We start from the raw sequence: 22,323 nt of genomic DNA, 5'->3' as shown, positions 1-22,323 counted from the left end.
CAGTGTCCATCAATGCAGCCTCGCCAGTGTCCCATCAGTGCAGCCTCACCAGTGTCCCCTCCATGCAGCCTCGCCAGTGTCCCCTCCATGCAGCCTCGCCAGTGTCCCCTCCATGCAGCCTCGCCAGTGTCCCCTCAATGCAGCCTCGCCAGTGTCCCCTCTGTGCAGCCTCGCCAGTGTCCCCTCTGTGCAGCCTCACCAGTGTCCCCTCAATGCAACCTCGCCAGTGTCCCCTCAGTGCAGCCTCGCCAGTGTCCCCTCAGTGCAGCCTCGCCAGTGTCCCCTCAGTGCAGCCTCGCCAGTGTCCCCTCAGTGCAGCCTCGCCAGTGTCCCCTCAGTGCAGCCTCGCCAGTGTCCCCTCAGTGCAGCCTCGCCAGTGTCCCCTCAGTGCAGCCTCGCCAGTGTCCCCTCAGTGCAGCCTCGCCAGTGTCCCCTCTGTGCAGCCTCGCCAGTGTCCCCTCTGTGCAGCCTCGCCAGTGTCCCCTCTGTGCAGCCTCGCCAGTGTCCCCTCTGTGCAGCCTCGCCAGTGTCCCCTCTGTGCAGCCTCGCCAGTGTCCCCTCTGTGCAGCCTCGCCAGTGTCCCCTCTGTGCAGCCTCGCCAGTGTCCCCTCAGTGCAGCCTCGCCAGTGTCCCCTCAGTGCAGCCTCGCCAGTGTCCCCTCAGTGCAGCCTCACCAGTGTCCCCTTAGGGCAGCCTCACCAGTGTCCCCTCCATTCAGCCTCACCAGTGTCCCCTCCATGCAGCCTCACCAATGTCCCCTCTGTCACGGAACGTCCCTCACTCCGCTTGAGTGCTTCCATCAGTATACCGCTTCCTAAGTTCTGGAACACGAGTCCAATGGATCTGGCTATAGGAACCCCTAAGAACTAGACCACACCAGTCTTGGAGTACATCAGAACTAACTCTTTATTTGAGATCTCACACACATTTATACAGCAGGCTGACTCACAGCTAACCTAATTAACATAAGCTAATTTACTAAAACATTTACCCAGACCAGATGACAGATTTGTGGGCACCGAGCTTCACACAGTAGTATAAACACAATAACAGGAGCTAATTACAATTAACAATACAAACAACAATCCCCCCCTCCTCAGCCTAGTCATCAACAGTTCGCTTCCTAGCCAGTCCTGGAGGCTAATGTGATCAGCTCACTCAATTAACAGGTTGAGTTCAAAAATCAACCAAACCAATAATAGTCTCTACATACATCCTGGGAGATGTTGTGGACAAATATTACTGTCCCATTTTAAGTAGTCCAAGATATATTTTCTCACTCACCCTGTGCCAGGATGGCACAGGGTGACTTAGACATAAGATGTATTCTGAGTTCCACGGGCCCTCCCATCACACCCTCCATGCAGCCTGATCAGTGTCTCCTCAATGCAGCCTTCCCAGAGTCATCTCAGGGCAGCCTCACCAGTGTCCCCCTCCATGTAGCCCCTCTGTGCAGCCTCGCTAGTGTCCCCTCAATGCAGCCTCACCAGTGTCCCCGTAGGGCAGCCTCACCAGTGTCCCCTCAGGGCAGCCTCACCAGTGTCCCCTCCATGCAGCCTCACAAGTGTCCCCTCCATGCAGCCTGATCAGTGTCTCCTCAATGCAGCATCCCCAGAGTCCTCTCAGTGCAGCCTCACCAGTGTCCCCCTTGAAGTAGCCCCTCTGTGCAGCCTCGCTAGTGTCCCCTCCATGCAGCCTTGCCAGTGTCCCCTCCATGCAGCCTTGCCAGTGTCCCCTCCATGCAGCCTTGCCAGTGTCCCCTCCATGCAGCCTCGTCAGTGTGCCCTCCATGCAGCCTCATCAGTGTCCCCTCCATGCAGCCTCGTCAGTGTCCCCTCCATGCAGCCTGATCAGTGTCCCCTCCATGCAGCCTGATCAGTGTCCCCTCCATGCAGCCTCGTCGGTGTCCCCTCCATGCAGCCTCACCAGTGTCCCCTCCATGCAGCCTCGTCAGTGTCCCCTCCATGCAACCTCGTCAGTGTCCCCTCCATGCAGCCTCGTCAGTGTCCCCTCCATGCAGCCTCGTCAGTGTCCCCTCCATGCAGCCTCGTCAGTGTCCCCTCCATGCAGCCTCGTCAGTGTCCCCTCCATGCAGCCTCGTCAGTGTCCCCTCCATGCAGCCTCACCAGTGTCCCCTCCATGCAGCCTCACCAGTGTCCCCTCCATGCAGCCTGATCATTGTCTCCTCAATGCAGCATCCCTGGAGTCCTCTCAGGGCAGCCTCACCAGTGTCCTCCTTCATGTAGCCCCTCTGTGCAGCCTCGCTAGTGTCCCCTCCATGCAGATGTGCCAGTGTCCCCTCCATGCAGCCTCGTTAGTGTCCCCTCCATGCAGCCTCACCAGTGTCCCCTCCATGCAGCCTCACCAGTGTCCCCTCCATGCAGCCTGATCAGTGTCCCCTCCATGCAGCCTGATCAGTGTCCCCTCCGTGCAGCCTGATCAGTGTCCCCTCCGTGCAGCCTGATCAGTGTCCCCTCCGTGCAGCCTTGCCAGTGTTCCCTCCATACAGCCTCATCAGTGTCCCCTCCATGCAGCCTCACCAGTGTCCCCTCCATGCAGCCTCACCAGTGTCCCCTCCATGCAGCCTTACCAGTGTCCCATGCAGCCTTACCAGTGTCCCCCTCCATGCAGCCTCACCAGTGTCCCCTCCATGCAGCCTCACCAGTGTCCCCTCCATGCAGCCTCACCAGTGTTCCCTCCGTGCAGCCTCACCAGTGTTCCCTCCGTGCAGCCTCACCAGTGTCCCCTCCGTGCAGCCTCACCAGTGTCCCCCTCCGTGCAGCCTCACCAGTGTCCCCTCCGTGCAGCCTCACCAGTGTCCCCTCCGTGCAGCCTCACCAGTGTCCCCTCCGTGCAGCCTCACCAGTGTCCCCTCCGTGCAGCCTCACCAGTGTCCCCTCCGTGCAGCCTGATCAGTGTCCCCTCCGTGCAGCCTGATCAGTGTCCCCTCCGTGCAGCCTGATCAGTGTCCCCTCCGTGCAGCCTGATCAGTGTCCCCTCCGTGCAGCCTCACCAGTGTCCCCTCCGTGCAGCCTCACCAGTGTCCTCTCCGTGCAGCCTCACCAGTGTCCTCTCCGTGCAGCCTCACCAGTGTCCTCTCCGTGCAGCCTCACCAGTGTCCTCTCCGTGCAGCCTCACCAGTGTCCCCTCCGTGCAGCCTCACCAGTGTCCCCTCCATGCAGTCTGATCAGTGTATGGGGGTTAGAGAGGAGAGCCACCAGGTAACACAGAGCGGGGATCTCCCTTTTACCCAGCGTCCGCTGTCATCAGATGTCCCGCCTCCAGTGTAATGTCTATCAAAAGAGCCAGTGCAGGAGGCGGGACATCCGATGACAGTGGACGCTGGGTAAAAGGGAAATCACTGCTCTATGTGATCCAGCGACGCTCGCCCTCACCCCTCACCCTCTGAGGCAGCACAAAAGATTGTCGCCGGGGGCCCGCGGCCACAAGTTTTTTTGTCCCTGGACCCCAAGCCGGTTCCAGCAGGTGGGGCTGGCGGGCCCCCTTTAGCGGTCGGCCCTCGGTCCACGTCTGAATGGACCAACTGGTCAGTCCGCCCCTGGGTGTAACTTTCATGTGACTTGAGGTACATAGAGCGCAATATTACACAGGCATTCCCAGAAGTTGGGGCCAAGTTGCAGCAGCAAAGTGGCAGCAAAATAGTGTGACTTTCAGGTTGCAGCAGTGTGAATGAGATTCATGGATAATGCCTTTGAATTAGGCACTATTCTCACTTGAGCATTCTGCAAGTGGGTCAAATTCGTCCCTGCACTACTTTGGTTTGACTTTGATGTGACTTGAGGTCCATATACAGCGAGATTACACAGGAATTAGTCACGCAAGTGCAAATGGGGTCTAATTCAAAGGTTCCTTTCACACTTGGCTGACTTTTCATACAACTTGAGGTCCATAAGGACCCTTTCACACTTGTGCGACCTGAAAGTCCCACGATTTTGCAGCGCTTTTTGCCACAAATATATTGTGATTTGAAGCAATGCCAGTGTAATCTTGAGGTCTATGGACCCAGGAGTTGCAGGACAAGTCACACAAGTGTGAAAGGGGCCTTAAGGATGGTTCACACTGCTGTGCTGTCCGATATCAGATGTGATTTGCCTCTCACTGCAAATCACATGCGATGTCTGTGTGATGCAAACTCAGCCATACAGGTTGTATGGTTGAATTTGCATCGCATTTGGACCAAACTCGCACAGGACCCTTTTTTGATCCACAGCAGAATCGGATCGCATGGGTGTTGTCTGAATTTGCAGTTCGCTCTGCGATATGAGAACTGCTTTGGGGGTGTCATTAGCTTTTCTACTAACACTCCCAGCAGTTCGCATATGGCAGTGTGAACTGCCTGCAAGTTGTATGCGATGTGGGAATCCGCACTGAATTTGCAGGGTCCCCGCATCGCTCCAGTGTGAACTGGCCCTGACTCTAGGTTCACACCCATGCATTTTGTAGTGCGTTTTACATTTTTCAGAAACACTCTACAGTCAATTGAACATGGTTTCCTATGGTACTAGTTTACATCTATGTGTTTTGCAGCCGGCACGTTTGTGGAAATGGTCGGGGACTTTTTTCATGCATAGTTACATAGTAGGTGAGGTTGAAAAAAAGACACAAGTCCATCAAGTCCAACCTATGTGTGTGATTATATGTCAGTATTACATTGTATATCCCTGTATGTTTCGGTCATTCAGGTGCTTATCTAATAGTTTCTTGAAAGTATCGATGCTCCCCGCTGGGACCACCGCCTGTGGAAGGGAATTCCACATCCTTGCCGCTCTTGTAGTAAAGAACCCTCTACGTAGTTTAAGGTTAAACCTCTTTTCTTCTAATTTTAATGAGTGGCCATGAGTCTTGTTAAACTCTCTTCTGCGAAAAAGATTTATTCCTATTGTGGGGTCACCAGTACGGTATTTGTATATTGAAATCATATCCCTTCTCAAGCGTCTCTTCTCCAGAGAGAATAAGTTCAGTGCTCGCAACCTTTCCTCATAACTAATATCCTCCAGACCCTTTATTAGCTTTGTTGCCCTTCTTTGTACTGGCTCCATTTCCAGTACATCCTTCCTGAGGACTGGTGCCCAGAACTGCACAGCATACTCCAGGTGCGGCCAGACCAGAGTCTTGTAGAGCGGGAGAATTATCGTTTTATCTCTGGAGTTGATCCCCTTTTTAATGCATGCCAATATTCTGTTTGCTTTGTTAGCAGCAGCTTGGCATTGCATGCCATTGCTGAGCATATCATCTACTAGGACCCCCAGGTCCTTTTCCATCCTAGATTCCCCCAGAGGTTCTCCCCCCAGTGTATAGATTGCATTCATATTTTTGCCACCCAAATGCATTATTTTACATTTTTCTACATTGAACCTCATTTGCCATGTAGTTGCCCACCCCATTAATTTGTTCAGATCTTTTTGCAAGGTTTCCACATCCTGCAGAGAAGTTATTGCCCTGCTTAGCTTAGTAGCATCTCCAAATACAGAGATTGAACTGTTTACCCCATCCTCCAGGTCCTTTATGAACAAATTAAACAGGATTGGTTCCAGCACAGAACCCTGAGGGACCCTACTACCCACCCCTGACCATTCCGAGTACTCCCCATTTATCACCACCCTCTGAACTCGCCCTTGTAGCCAGTTTTCAATCCATGTACTCACCCTATAATCCATGCCAATGGACCTTATTTTGTACAGTAAACGTTTATGGGGAACTGTGTCAAATGCTTTTGCAAAATCCAGATACACCACGTCTACGGGCCTTCCTTTATCTAGCTGGCAACTCACCTCCTCATAGAAGGTTAGTAGATTCGTTTGGCAAGAACGATTCTTCATGAATCCATGCTGATTACTGCTAATGATACCGTTCTCATTACTAAAATCTTGTATATAGTCCCTTATCATCCCCTCCAAGAGTTTACATACTATTGATGTTAGGCTAATTGGTCTGTAATTCCCAGGGATGTATTTTGGGCCCTTTTTAAATATTGGTGCTACATTGGCTTTTCTTCAATCAGCTGGTACAATTCCAGTCAGTAGACTGTCTGTAAAAATTAGGAACAACGGTCTGGCAATCACTTGACTGAGTTCCCTAAGTACCCTCGGATGCAAGCCATCTGGTCCCGGTGATTTATTAATGTTAAGTTTCTCAAGTCTAATTTTAATTCTGTCCTCTGTTAACCATGGAGGTGCTTCCTGTGATGTGTCATGAGGGTAAACACTGCAGTTTTGGTTACTGAAGCCCCCGATTCCCTTGTGAAGACTGAGGAGAAGAATAAATTCAATACCTTCACCATCTCCCCATCCTTTGTAACCAGATGTCCTTCCTCATTCTTTATTGGGCCAATATGGTCTGTCCTCCCTTTTATACTGTTTACATACTTAAAGAATTTCTTAGGATTTTTTTGCTCTCCTTCATTATGTGTCTTTCATGTTCTATCTTAGCCGTCCTTATTGCACCCTTATATTTCTTGTTGAATTCTTTATAAAGTCTGAATGCTGATGATGATCCCTCAACCTTGTCAACCTTCTCCTTTGCTTTTATATGCATTGGAGTTAAGCCATCCAGGACTTTTGTTCACTCTTTTATATTTCAATAGTTTTTATTGTTTTGAAAATATTAAACAGTACAAATTGTAGACAATACAGAACGTACACAATACATATTGTAAACAGTACAATTCGTATACAGTTTCGTGTATTTAGGTATTCTTCTACATCGCAATTTTGCCTTATACACCTTAACTATTGTTGATTATCGTTTATATGCTGGTATAAACTTCATACTAAATATCTATTTCGAGAATAAGCTAGTAAAACTTGGACTAGTGTTCCGTCTATATACGATTAGGTTGTACTAGTAGTAACCATGTTAAAGTAACATAAATAATAATAATTAAATAAAATATAAACAGAAAATATGCAGCTTTGTTTTCTTCATATGAGTGGGTTTTAGGTAATCAGGACGAAGATAAGTTTACCTTTGGTGGTTCTTAGCGTACCATTTTATCCATCTGGACCATTTGGATTGTGATTTCATATATTGACCCTGGGTTGCTGCAAACATACATTCGTAAGAAGCGTGAGTATTGGTCAGCTCAATAATTTCACTGAGGGTGGGAGGTTTGGTATCCTTCCAATGTCTGAGGATTGTTAACCTAGTGCTAAGCAGTATATGTATTATTATAGTTCTAGTGGCTACTGGTATATTTTCTATGCCTAATGAAAGGACAGCCAGGTCTGCTTTCGGGGTAACCGTAGTCCCAGCTATTGCTGATAGTAATATGAATACTTTTTGCCATAATGTATGTATACCTGGGCATTCCCATATGATATGATGTAGTGTTCCTACTTGTCCACAGATCCTCCAGCATAAAGGCGAGGATTGTTGAGCAAATTTAGAAATTCGGTATGGTGTTAGATACCAATTTAGTGTTATTTTATGAGTTGTCTCCCACAGGTTAACGCATTTAGTGGCTGCAAATGTGTTACATAGGGCTTTTTGCCATTGTTCCTCAGTGTATGAAGTACCCAATTTGTGTTCCCATGCTATGATATTGTCAGTTTTGGTGAACACCTGTTTGTTGTTGAGTGAGTTATAAAATAGGGATATGCCTTTTATGTTGGTGTTTGGGTTTGTGAGGTATAGGAATACTCTCCATGGTACTTCAATGGAAGTGTTGTGGTATTTTTGAAGAAGATGTGATATCTGGATGTAGCTATAATAATCGTGGTCCTCCAATCCGTACTCGGCTTGTAGGGATCCAAATGTTTTGAGTATTGGACCTTTCATAAGATCCTCTAGTGTTTGTATGCCTCTGGATGACCAATGTGCTATGTGTAAATTTGGTATAACCATAGTTAGGCTGGATGTAGTGATCGGAATTCTTTTTGTTGTTTGATTTGTGAATTTTAATGATATGTATGTCTTCCAAGCTAGTAATGTAGCAACCATTGTAGGAGATAAGTGTGCTTGGGTGTATGTCTGTATGTCGGATGACAGCAACAGGTCAGCCAGGTTTGACCTAGGGACCTGTGCTGTCTCCAGTTCCAACCATCTGTGGATCTGAGATTGGGATAGCCAATATTTGACTTGTGAGAGTATTGCTGCTATATAGTAGTCTTTTAAGATGACGTGTCCTATTCCTCCGGCTTCCTTAGATCTAGTAAGTTTCATGAATCTGCATCTAGCTTTCTTGCCCTGCCAGAGAAATCTATTAATCTGGGATTGTGCATTTGAAAAGAAGGAATTCGGTACAGGGACTGGGAGCGTTCTAAATAGATAGAGCAGTTGTGGTAGAACCATCATCTTAAACGCTGCCAATCTTCCCGTCCACGATAGTTCAACTTTGGCAAGATCTGAAAGCTTCTTTTTTAAAACTTCCAAGAATGAGGTGTAGTTGGCAGCCACTAGGCTATCCAGTGTTGCTGTTAGGGTTATGCCCAGGTATTTTATCCCTTTATATTCCCAGGAGTATGGGAATCTTGAGCTAAGTTTAGCTTGTATACCAGGATCGATGCCTATCCCCATTATGTATGATTTGCTCTCATTCACTTTGTAATAGGATATTTTATTGAACATTTCTAAAGTGCTGTGTACCAAAGCCAGGGAAGTTTCCACATTGGTCAAGATCATGATTATGTCGTCCGCGAATAAGCTGATCTTATGAGTGGACTTAGCCATGCAGAAACCTTTGATGTCGGGATGGGAGCGGATATAAATAGCGAGAGGTTCCATAAGTAAATTAAAAATTAATGAGGACAGGGGGCAACCCTGTCTGGTCCCATTTGATATGCTAAATGGTTTAGATAGTACTCCCGATGTAAATACTTGGGCTGTAGGTTTAGAGTACAAGGCCAAGATTGCTGAAAGAATGGTGCCAGAGAAACCGAACCTGCCCAAGACCTGAGTAAGGTATTGCCAGTGAATGCGGTCAAAGGCCTTCTCTGCGTCCAGCGCCAACAGCAGAGAAGGCCTTTTGTACACCCTAGCTAAATGTATGATGTTTGTCAACCTGCGGGTAGCATCGGACGTCTGACGGCCTTTGGTGAACCCGGTTTGGTCAGGGTGTATGAGAAGGGGGAGTATGTTTATTAATCGGGATGCAATAATTTTGGCATATATTTTCAGGTCAGTGTTAAGCAGTGAGATGGGCCTGAAATTTGAGGGGGTATTGGGTTCCTTCCCTGGCTTTGGCAGTGTCACAATTATTGCACTCAACATTTCTGGTGGGAAAGAGGCAGAGGCAGCAGCGGTATTAAAAGTACGTTCCATATATGGAATTAATAGATGTTTAAAAGTTTTGTAATAATCCCCAGAGAAGCCGTCTGGGCCTGGCGATTTGTTACTGGGGAGGGAATCTATGGTTTTATGCAATTCTTCTGTGTTGAATTTTTGATTTAAGGTTTGTATATGTTCATCTGTGAGGGAGGGCATATCTAAGTGTTGAAGGAAAGACATAATTGCCTCAGTGCTAGGTTGTATGGTGTTCGAATCGTCCTTTAAATTGTATAATGTGCTGTAATAGTGACTAAAAGCGTCTGCTATGTCTTGAGGGTGATAGAGTTTGTGTTTAGTTATAAGGTGTAATATATAAGGGATCTTTGATTTGTGTCTGAGGCCTTTTATTCTATACGCTAAGGTTTTACCAGCTTTATTGCCAGTAGCATAATAAGTCATTTTAAGTTTTTTTGAGGATCTTTCAAAACTGTCCAGTAGTAATAATCTTAAATCATTACGTAATTGTGTAAGATGTTGGGACACTATAGGGGATGTTTTTTGTTTGTTGTTGGTTTCAAGCAGAAATATTTTGTCTGTTAGTTCCTTTACCTTTTGTTGCTGCTGCCTCTTGGCTCTCGCCCCCAGTTGTATAAAGATACCGCGTATATATGCCTTGTGAGAGTTCCAAAGCATAAATTGATCCTGCACAGAAGAATCGTTAACGCTAAAAAACTCTTTCAAATGTTGACTTATAGTATTTTTAGAGTCTAGTTGTTGCATTAAATAGGAATTGGACCTCCACATCTGTGGAACACTGCAATTGGATTTATCATTTATAGCTAGAGTGATGGACGCGTGATCGGACCACGTGATGGAATTGATGGTTGTAGATGTCGTTTGGGCTAAGGTGTTTTGGTCTACAAGAAAAAGGTCGATTCGAGAGTAAACTCTATGTGAAGCAGAAAAAAAGGTGTAGTCCCTTTCGCCTGCATGCATGCACCTCCAGGCATCAAAAAGGTCCTGATTGTGAAATGTGGTCAGGAGAGACATACCCGGGCATCTGGTGCTAGAGGAAGAGTCCATACTTGAATCAGGGGTTGTGTTGAAGTCTCCACACAGTATTAATCTTCCTTTTTGGTGGGCCTTGATCTTTCGTAGAAGTTTGTGGAGAAAGCAGATCTGGTGTTGGTTGGGCGCATACACATTGACAATAGTGTATGTGATGGAGTTGAGGTCACAAATCAAAATTAAATACCGACCTCCTGGGTCTTTGATTGTTTCGTGGACCGAAAACACCACTGTGTCCCGTATGGCTGTAAGGACCCCTTTTGTTTTATTTTGGGCATTGGCTGTGAAGATATAAGGGAAATTCCTGTGAGTGCAGGAAGGGGTAGCTGTGTCAGAGAAGTGCGTTTCCTGCACGCAGATAATGTCAGATTTGTTAGAAAGGGCCTCTTTCCACATTGACTTCCTCTTAACGGGGTGGTTAAGGCCTTTCGCATTAATAGAGAGGAGTTTTATACCCATAATTGAGGGATTTGTATGTTATCTGGGATTTTGTGATATGTAGTCATTTTTGAGGTGATGTTGCCCTCTAGTGGTGTTTCCAGAGATGGCAAGAGATAGGCATTGTATAGTATGACATGGCTTGAGATGTACTCACATTTGGGAGGCTGTGCGGTGATGTATTCAAGTTGAAAACATATAGTGGTGAGAGTTCTTATCTTCATATTTGTTGTTGGGGTAGAGCATGTCCTTTGCGGTACTTGTACATGTTCTGGCTGCTGCGGATCCAGATTCAATAGAAAGAAAAAAAAGAGAAGAGAAACATAAAAAAACAAATATAAACTGAAATGCAGTGCATTTATCAAACTTGTGTGGGATCAGCATTTTCAAGAGCTGAGCCCAAACCTGAAGACACAAACTTTAAGGTACAGCTAATTGCTGTTCAAGCAAGTGGAGGGAAAAAGTTCAAGCCTTTGAGCTTTTAAACAGGTTTCCAGGGATTAGCAGGTTGTAAATTAACCATCCTGGGTTAAGAGTGTGATTTTGCGTTTTTTGTGGTGACCATCTTCCACGCAGGTTCCACTGATCTGGGTGTTTTGGCCGTGTTCTTCTCCTTTTCAGGTACAATTTTCCATTCCTCCAAAAGGGATAGACCCTTTTCTAGAGAATTCACCACGTGGGTGTGTCCATCTTTAGTTATAGTGAGTTTGGTGGGGTAACCCCATCTGTAGGTGATGTGATGGTTTCTCAGTGCTTTAGTGATGGTATTTAAGTTTTTCCTTTTTTGCAGGGTATACTGAGAAAGATCGGCGTAGAACTGTAGATGTTGAAATTGCGCAGGGATTTGATCTTTCTGGCGCATGATCAACATCAGTTGTTCCTTGGCATGATAAAAATGTAGACGCAGGATCACATCCCTAGGGATGTGTTCTGACAGGTATGACGGTTTTGGCAAACGGTGTATTCTGTCTATTGTGATCTCCATGTCAGAAAGATCAGGTAGGAGAGATTTGAACAGTGAGGAGGCATAGGATCTTAAGTCAGTTTGCAGGACTGTTTCAGGGATCCCCCTAATTTTCAGATTGTTCCTCCTATTACGGTCCTCAATGTCTGCGATTTTATCTTTCATCCATTCAGTATCTCCCTCCCTCTCTTCATGGGAGTCCACTAGATCATTAATAGTAACAGCATATTCTCCCATCTTTTGCTCTATATGCTCAACCCTTGTTTCTACAGCCTGAAGATTGGTGTTGAATTTGTGCATACACTTCATCATATCTGATTGCAGTGAGCTTCTTAATGATAGAAGCATATCTTTCAGTACTGTGTCAATCACTGGTTGATGCATGGTTGGGAAAGTTTCAATAGAATCAGGGAGTTCACGTGTGTCATCCCCTGAATCGATGCCTGGGCTTGCCGCTCCGAGGGATCCCTCTCCATCCATCCTGAATTTTGCTTTGGCAGGGCTACCAGATGGCGGTGAGGGAGAGTATGGGTGTGGGCATTCAGGAGAGGGGCTATTTTGCCTGTGGCTGCCCTGCCTAGACAGATGGCTGGCGGGAATATTAGCTGGGGTAGAGGACGACCCGGCGCCATCTTGCCTACCGTCATGTTGCTTCATGCTATAGAAGTCCGTCAGGCGCTGTGGCTTCCTTTGCTCTTTTCTTTTCCTGGACATCCTCTCCTCTTTGTCCCAGGGTGAATCGCCAGCTGAGGGTAGCAAAACGGGACCCGATGGTATGCTTTGTGCCGCTATATTCCTGGCTTTTACCGGAGCTCCGGACTTATGCTGCCATCTAGCTCAAGCGCAGGCCACGCCCCCCTTGTTCACTCTTTTAAATGTATTACCCAATGGGATGCATTGGCTAATGTCCTTATTTAATATGCTCTTAAAGCAAACCCATCTCTCCTCCGTGTTCTTTGTTCTTAAGATTTTATCCCAATTTATGCCTCCTAGCAAGGTTCGTAGTTTAGGGAAGTTGGCTCTTTTTAAATTCAGTGTCTTTGTATTCCCTTTATGCTTCCTATTTCTGTGATTTATACTGAAACTAATTGACCTGTGATCGCTGTTACCTAAATTGCCCCGTATTTCCACATCCGTGATCAGGTCTGTATTGGTGGTAATCAGTAGATCCAGTATTTCTAGTTGGTGCATCTACCATCTGACCCATAAAATCCTGCAAGACATTAAGGAACTGGCGAGCCTTAGATGAATGCGCAGTTCGATTTGCGGGTAATAGATTTCAATTGAACTGCACCAAAAACGCAACTGTTGCGTTTGTGATGTGATTTTTGATGTGTTTTGCGGTTATTATTTTAACACTGTATATAGCTGGTTGCTAACTGGGGTCCCGGGAAGCCAGCTGCCACATGTCTCCCCACTGAAAGTAAAAAAAATGCCAGCCAAAAAAAAAAAAATCCCCAAAAAACTGCATGGGGTCCCCAGGCCTATACCAGGCCCTTCGGGTCTAGTATGGATTCAGAAGGGACATCCCACACCAAAATTTAGCAAAAATGGTGTGGGGTTCCCCCCCAGTCCATTACCAGGCCCTTTGGGTCTGGTATGAATATAAAGGGGAACCCCGCATCAAAATAAAAAAAATTGCGTGGGGGTCCCCCCAAAATTCATACCAGGCCCTTTAGGTCTGGTATGGATATTAAGGGGAACCCTGCACCAAAATTTGAAAAAAAATTGGCATGGGGTCCCCCAAATCCATATCAGACCCTTATCTGAGCACACAACCTGGCAGGCCACAGGAAAAAAGGGGGGATGAGAGAGCGGCCCCCCTCCTCCTGAACCGTACCAGGCCACATGCCCTCAACATGGGGAGGGTGCTTTGTGGTCCCCCCAAAACACCCATCCCCACAACCCTTGCCCAGACCCAGACCTGAAGGGCCTGGTATGGATTTTGGGGGGACCCCCCGCGCAATTTTTTTTATTTTGATGCCGGGTTCCCTTTAATATTCATACCAGACCCAAAGGGCCTGGTTATGGACTGGGGGAGGAACTCACGCCATTTTTTTCAATGATTTTTTATCTATATTGCCAGGATCCGACAGTTGCGAGCAGTTTTAAAAGACATTTTTTTCCTTTAGAAATGTCATTTTGCTGTGGTACTGTTCTAAACATGGGAAGGATGCGCTACTTTACAGGCATACTAAGGACACCCCCCAGGCACAATATTTAAAGGAATATTTCTTTTTTTATTGTTTCACTTTAAGCATTATTAAAATCACTGCTCCTGAAAAACTGCAGTTTTCAAAAAAATTTTTTTTGCATTGATACATGTCCCCCGGGGCAGGACTTGGGTCCTCATACACTTTTTATGGTAATAACTTGCATATAAGCCTTTAATATGAGCACTTGGTTTTTCATGTTCGTGTCCCATAGACTTTAACGATGTTTGCACAAATTTTTGGCAGCATAATTAGCGAATACACATCAGTTTGGTTTATTCCATCATTTTAACTCTTTAAATGCATGCAATGGTATGTAATTATTCAATAATATTATGATGTGGAATTAAAAATAAACAGCTATTCAAAAATCAAGGAAAAAACCAGCGTAGGGGGTCCCCCCCAGTGCATACCAGGCCCTTTGGATCTGGTATGGATATAAGGGGAACCCTGCACCAAAATTTGAAAAAAAAAAATGGTGTACGGGTCCCCCCCCAAAATCCATACCAGATCATTATCCGAGCACGCAACCTGGAATTCTGCAGGAAAAGAGGGGGGACGAGAGAGCGCCCCCCCCTCCTGAACCATACGAGGCCACATGCCCTCAACATAGGGAGGGTGCTTTGGAGTAGCCCCCCAAAGCACCTTGTCCCCATGTTGATGGGGACAAGGGCCTCATCCCCACAACCCTTGCCCGATGATTGTGGGGGTTTGTGAGCGGGGGGCTTATTGGAATCTGGAAGCCCCCTTTAACAAGAGGGCCCCCAGATCCTGTCCCCCATGTGAATGGGTATCGGGTACATTGTACCCCTACACATTCACCAAAAAAAGCAGTAAAATGTGACAAAAGACAATAGCCGGTTTTTGACAACTCCTTTATTTAAAATGTCTTCTTCTTTCCCTGCTCCTTCCTCTGGTCTTCTTTCGGATTTCTCCTTCTTCCTCCAGCTTCTTCTTCCCCCGCTTCATCCTCCATCTTCCTCCGCTTCGTCCTCCGGTCTTTCTCCTCCACCGCTCCCACCGACCTGCTGAACATGAAAACAATAAACCTCCTCCTACACTGCAGTGAGCCAATCTGTCTGCTTCTATAGTGCACATATCATATATAACTATGGGGCGTGGCTGTCGGATGATGTCATCAGGGAACCCCGCCCCCTTGTGACATCACTGACCCATCATGCCCCATGCGGCAAAGTCACAAGGGGTGGGGTCTTGGAGTGACATCATGCACCCCATCGCAGCATCGGAGGAGGTTCATTTTTTGAAAGTTCAGCGGGAGTGGTGGAGGAGAAAGACCGGAGGATGTTTTTTTTAGATGAATGGGAAGGGGTACATTGTACCCGATACCCATTTACATAGGGGGGGCCAGGATCTGGGGGCCCCCTGCCCGCGGACCCCCACAACCACCGGGCAAGGGTTGTGGGGATGAGGCCCTTGTCCCATCAACATGGGGACAAGGTGTTTTGGGGGGGACCCCAAAGCACCCTCCCCATGATGAGGGCATGTGGCCTGGTATGGTTCCGGAGGAGGGGGCTCTCTCACCCCCCTCTTTTCCTGCGGCCTGCCAGGTTGCGTGCTCAGATAAGGGTTTGGTATGGATTTTGGGAGGGACCCCCACACCAATCTTTTTTCAAATTTTGGCACAGGACTCCCCTTAATATCCATACCAGACCCTTCGGGTCTGGTATGGATTTTGGGGGGGAACCCTACACCATTTTTCTTTTTAAATTGGCGTGAAGTTCCCCTTAATATCCATACCAGACTCGAATGACCTGGTATGGACTGGTGGGGGGGTACTAAACCGTTTTTTTCTTTGATTTGATACAGGCATACTAAGGACACCCCCCAGGCACGATATTTAAAGGAATTTTTAATTTTTATTCTTTCACTTTAAGCATTATTAAAATCACTGCTCCTGAAAAAACTGTGGTTTTAAGAAAAAAATTCCAAATGATACATGTCCCCTGGGGCAGGACCCAGGTCCCCATACACTTTTTATGGCAAAGAACTTGCATATAAGTGAGAACTTTGGATTTTGCAGGTTTGAGCCCCATTGACTTCCACTATTCCCGCATATGTGATCTGACAGGCATTTTTGCCACCAATAGCGCTGCTTTCCATTTGCATTAGCGCCCAGTTTCTGAGAGTTGAAGTCTTAATTGGTCGCTATTTTCTGGGAATATAGGTAGGAATACCACGCTAACAGAAATGTAACAATAAGCGGCAGCATACAGTGCGATCACACCAATGTTCAAAAATCTTGTAAAAAAGCTCCACTAGAAATTAAAATTAAAGTCCATACAAATGACATCAAAAGGAAAAAAAATTTGAATCCTTCCAGAGCATAAACACCACCACCGTGCACCTATAGACAATAGTGCTTATCCACCATAGTAGTTGATTCAGCTTACCAAATGGCAAGCATAAAAGGGCAAAGTGGCTATAGCCCAGCCAAGGCCTTTTAGCTTGCTGCCGCTCCTGGTGTTCTAATGGCGGGGGGTAAATCTCCAGGCTCACACACAGTGTCCACATATCCACATGTTGCAATGGAAATCCGGGTAGCTCATAGGAAAGAAAGACTTGCCATAGTGTGATATCCTCCAAATATTTATTTTAAAACATGTAGTCACTTACATTAAAATTAGCAGAGTTGCGCATACGAAAGCCGGCCGGCATACAAAACAAAACGGAGCCCGTTCTCTCACTCCGAAAGCATGGTGACGTCATTGCGTACCCTTCCAGGCGCGTTTCGTCATCATCTGACGTTGTCAATGGGGAATGGGCAGCGCAATGATTAATCACCATATAGGGAGCCAAGCCTCGTTCTGAGTAACGAGCATCCAGGCGCCATATTAAGTGTGGGAAAAAGTTCCCTTAACTCAAAAACCATTTGAAAAGTGCATCGCTGCATATGTCGTTCTTTGAAAACGAAGAATTATATTAAACAACTAAACCTATTAATAGTGTCTATGCTAAACTTATGTGTGTGAAAATACCGCTCTTATCCCAAACTAAAAATGTGTATTCACGTATATGTATGGAAAACCCGCCACATGTGAATTTGAATAAACATGTACCGTCAGGAAAAAACATATATATGTAATCACTCCTGACATCCCAATTGCATACGGAAAAATCATATATATAAAATGTAAATTATAAAAATATATATGTTTCATATAATATTTTGTACTGATATTAATTAATATAAATTTTGTGTCAAATTTATTACATTTAGTGAATATAATAAAGTTTTTAAAAAGTGAATATAAAAATATATAAAAAATTCTAAATATTTTTTATACATGAAAAGATAATAGGTAAAAAAATATATTGAATAAATGTATAAGGTGCTACGTGCTTCACCAATTAAATTCGTCATACTTCAAACCAAAGGTTCTACAGTGTTTTAGGAATATCTGACTATTCCCACAAACAATACTACATTGCAGCAAAGATTAACCTCAAGTAGGCCCTCGCATGCTCGTGTCTCAGATCAAGTTCACAAACCCCTCTTAGGACCCCCAAAAAATATTAAAAATAAAATTAAAATAAAAATTTATAAAATTTAAAGACATATTTCTAAAGAATCTAAATTATTATGAACAATTATGAATTGTCAATAAAAGCATTAACATCAGTGTCGATATTCAACCCATAGGGTACGTAAGTCCTTAATCTATGGATCCAGGCCATCTCTAATCTAGATATTTCTCTCACTAAAGAACTCCCTCTCCAGTGGGGACTAAACTTGTCTATACCCAAAAATATTGTGTTGGAGGGGTCCTTACCATGTACTTGTAAATAGTGCTTTGATACAGAGTGGTTCTTAAATCCACTCTTAATGTTAGTGATATGTTCATTAAGGCGGACCTGAAGAGGCCGTTTGGTCCTGCCCACATATTGCAGGCCACAATGGCACTGCAACATGTACATTACCCCCTCTGTAGTACAAGTGATAAAAGGTTTTATCGTGTATGATTTTTTAGTGCTGGTAGAGGAAAAAGTGATGGTCCATCTATGGGGACAGGCACTATGTGCGCAGACCCTACATCGTCTGCATTGATAAAATCCTTTTAAATGATTGAAGAAACTGGGTTTGGAAGTCAGTGGATTTAAAATATTAGGGGCCAACCGATTCCGTAGCGATGGTACACCCCTAAAGATAACGCAAGGTTTCTCTGGAAGCACCTTATTCAATATCACATTGCTACGTGCAACATGCCAATGTTTATATATAAGGTTCTTAATGGCATTATGCTGCAAAGAATATGTAGTTAGAAAAGGGACACCAGAGGAAAAATCATCATTAGAGCGAGATGGCCTATCTACCAACAAGTCTTCTCTATTTACTCCTTTGACCATGTCAAGGGTCATCCCCAGGAATTCTTTAGAATACCCCTTCTCCAGAAATCTATCTGTGAGAACATTCGACTGCTCTATAAATTGGGTCTGGCTAGAACAGTTCCTCTTAAGACGGAGATACTGACTTTTTGGAACTGACTCCAGCCAAGGAGGATGATGGCAACTGTCCACAGGTATAAATAAATTCCTGTCAATTTCCTTAAAAAAGGTTGACGTGACAATATTATCCCCATTAATGGAGATATTTAAATCAAGAAAATTTATACTAGTTTGACTCATCTCATAGTTTAAACTAATGCCTCTCTGATTGACATTAAGAAAGGACAAAAATTCTTGTAGGGCCCCTTGTTCACCATCCCATAGGAGGAGGATGTCATCTATGTACCTCGCCCACAGAATAATCTGAGGCACCTCGCGAGCATAGATGACATCCTCCTCCCATTTACTCATAAAAAGGTTCGCCAGGCTAGGGGCGCATTTAGCCCGCATAGCGACCCCCATATTCTGCCTATAAAAATTGTTATTGAACCAAAAATATTGTGGGAGGTGGCGTATTCCAATAATTTCATTATGAACTTCACCTGACTTTTTGAAAGGCCAGAATCTCTATCGAGAAAGTGTTTAACCGCCCCCAAACCCAACAAATGTGGAATTATGGTATATAAGGATGTCACGTCGGCAGTGACCAACCACATCCCAGCCCTAACCTCAACATCAGAAAGTAACCGAATAACATGCCTGGAATCTTTAATGTATGAAGGTAACCTATGTGCAAGTAAAAATCTATGTATCTGCCCACCCAGGATGTAAGTGAATCTATGCCACTCACAATTGGACGTCCCGGGGGCAGACTAAGCTCTTATGAATTTTCGGTAAATAGTAGATAGTGGGTGTACGTGCGGCTCTGGGAACCAGATACAAACTTTCTTTTTTATTTAGGATGCCTAAACGACACCCTTTATTCACAATACCCTGCAACTCTTTAGCATATTTGATTTTAGGATCAGAGGGGAGCATTGTATAGGTATTATGGTCATTCAGGATTCTATACATCTCGGTCATGTAGTCTTGTCGATCCAGAACAACAATCCCTCCCCCCTTATCTGCAGGTCTTATGACCAAATCCTTATTTTTACAGAGGGAATCGAGGCCCTCCTGTAAGGTTTTATTGAGTTTGGCCCTCTTGACTTCCAAGAGATCTAAATCTTTCAGTAGAATATCTCTGAAAACTTTAAGTGCAGGTGCTAGTGTACCTGGGGGATTAAATAATGAGGCGTTGGAGAGCCCTGAGTGAACAATTCCCGTCTCCAATATCACATTATCATTAATAGGGTTATTAACCATATACCGTTTTATATTTAATTTCCTGACAAATTTATGGATATCCATATAAGTATGGAATATGTCAAGCCTAGTGGGCGGAACAAATTTTAGACCTTTGTCAAGGATGGCCCTCTCAGGATCAGTTAGCGTTTTAGAGCTAAGGTTGAAAATCCCCTTCCCTGTTACTTTTTGGGTCTTTTTAGCTACTCATAACTGCCTCCCCCCTCTGACTCCTCTCCTCTTTCCTCTTTCTTTTAGGGGTAGGGGGCCCCTTTATAGCCAGCAAGGTGGGGGACATAATACTGTCTACCCAGAAACCTGGAAAGCTGGATATAATGGATATCCAGGACATCAATCACAGAGTTTTGGCCATTTAGGTTTTGAACCAGAATGGGAAAGTAATATCGCAACATCAAATAGTTTTTTCCAACTCACCGACAGGGAGTGACCAGATGGTAGCTTCCCTCAGGATTTTTCTCAAACCTATCACTCCGGTGGAGAATTATCCCCACGCCTTCATTTAAGACCCCCAATGGACCAGTGCCCCCTAATGGGACATTGGCCCCCTTAGATCAGACCAGTTGGGGTTTTCACAAAACCAACCAAGGTATCAAAAGGCAAGGGGAAAGAGGAGAGGAGTCAGAGGGGGGAGGCGGTTAAGAGCAGCTAAAAAGACCCAAAAAGTAACAGGGAAGGGGATTTTCAACCTTAGCTCTAAAACGCTAACTGATCCTGTGAGGGCCATCCTTGACAAAGGTCTAAAATTTGTTCCGCCCACTAGGCTTGACAAATTCCATACTTATATGGATATCCATAAATTTGTCAGGAAATTAAATATAAAACGGTATATGGTTAATAACCCTATTAATGATAATGTGACATTGGAGACAGGAATTGTTCACTCAGGGCTCTCCAACACCTCATTATTTAATCCCCCAGGTACACTAGCACCTGCACTTAAAGTTTTCAGAGATATTTTACTGAAAGATTTAGATCTCTTGGAAGTCAAGAGGGCCAAACTCAATAAAACCTTACAGGAGGGCCTCGATTCCCTCTGTAAAAATAAGGATTTGGTCATAACACCTGCAGATAATACCTATACAATGCTCCCCTCTGATCCTAAAATCAAATATGCTAAAGAGTTGCAGGGTATTGTGAATAAAGGGTGTCGTTTAGGCATCCTAAATAAAAAAGAAAGTTTGTATCTGGTTCCCAGAGCCGCACGTACACCCACTATCTACTATTTACCGAAAATTCATAAGAGCTTAGTCTGCCCCCTGGGACATCCAATTGTGAGTGGCATAGATTCACTTACATCCCGGGTGGGCAGATACATAGATTTTTACTTGCACATAGGTTACCTTCATACATTAAAGATTCCAGGCATGTTATTCGTTTACTTTCTGATGTTGAGGTTAGGGCTGGGATGTGGTTGGTCACCGCCGATGTGACATCCTTATATACCATAATTCCACATTTGTTGGGTTTGGGGGCGGTTAAACACTTTCTCGATAGAGATTCTGGCCTTTCAAAAAGTCAGGTGAAGTTCATAATGACATTATTGGAATACGCCGCCTCCCACAACTATTTTTGGTTCAATAACAATTTTTATAGGCAGAATATGGGGGTCGCTATGTGGGCTAAATACGCCCCTAGCCTGGCGAACCTTTTTATGGGTAAATGGGAGGAGGATGTCATCTATGCTCACGAGGTGCCTCAGATTATTCTGTGGGCGAGGTACATAGATGACATCCTCCTCCTATGGGATGGTGAACAAGGGGCCCTATAAGAATTTTTGTCCTTTCTTAATGTCAATCAGAGAGGCATTAGTTTAAACTATGAGATGAGTCAAACTAGTATAAATTTTCCTTTTTTAAATATCTCCATTAATGGGGATAATATTGTCACATCAACCTTTTTTTAAGGAAACTGACAGGAATTCATTTATACCTGTGGACAGTTGCCATCATCGTCCTTGGCTGGAGCCAGTTCCAAAAAGTCAGTATCTCCGTCTTAAGAGGAACTGTTCTAGCCAGACCCACTTTATAGAGCAGTTGAATGTTCTCAGATAGATTTCTGGAGAAGGGGTATTCTAAAGAATTCCTGGGGATGACCCTTGACATGGTCAAAGGAGTAAATAGAGAAGACTTGTTGGTAGATAGGGCACCTCGCACTAATGATGATTTTTCCTCTGGTGTCCCTTTTCTAACTACATATTCTTTGCAGCATAACGCCATTAAGAACCTTATATATAAACATTGGTATGTTGCACGTAGCGATGTGATATTGAATAAGGTGCTGCCAGAGAAACCTCGAGTTAACTTTAGGGGTGTACCATCGCTACGCAATCGGTTGGCCCCTAATATTTTAAATCCACTGACTTCCAAACCCAGTTTCTTCAATCATTTAAAAGGATTTTATCAATGCAGACGATGTAGGGTCTGCACACATAGTGCCTGTCCCCATAGACGGACCATCACTTTTTCCTCTACCAGCACTAAAAAATCGTACACGATAAAACCTTTTATCACTTGTACTACAGAGGGGGTAATGTACATGTTGCAGTGCCCTTGTGGCCTGCAATATGTGGGCAGGACCAAACGGCCTCTTCAGGTCCGCCTTAATGAACATATCACTAACATTAAGAGTGGATTTAAGAACCACTCTGTATCAAAGCACTATTTACAAGTACATGGTAAAGACCCCTCCAACACAATATTTTTGGGT

The sequence above is a fragment of the Aquarana catesbeiana genome, linkage group LG10 (genome assembly GCF_042186555.1).
Source record: "Aquarana catesbeiana isolate 2022-GZ linkage group LG10, ASM4218655v1, whole genome shotgun sequence".
NCBI classification, from domain to species: Eukaryota; Metazoa; Chordata; class Amphibia; order Anura; family Ranidae; genus Aquarana; species Aquarana catesbeiana.
The sequence above is the reverse complement of the archived record's forward strand: the minus strand, read 5'-3'. Positions refer to the sequence as shown.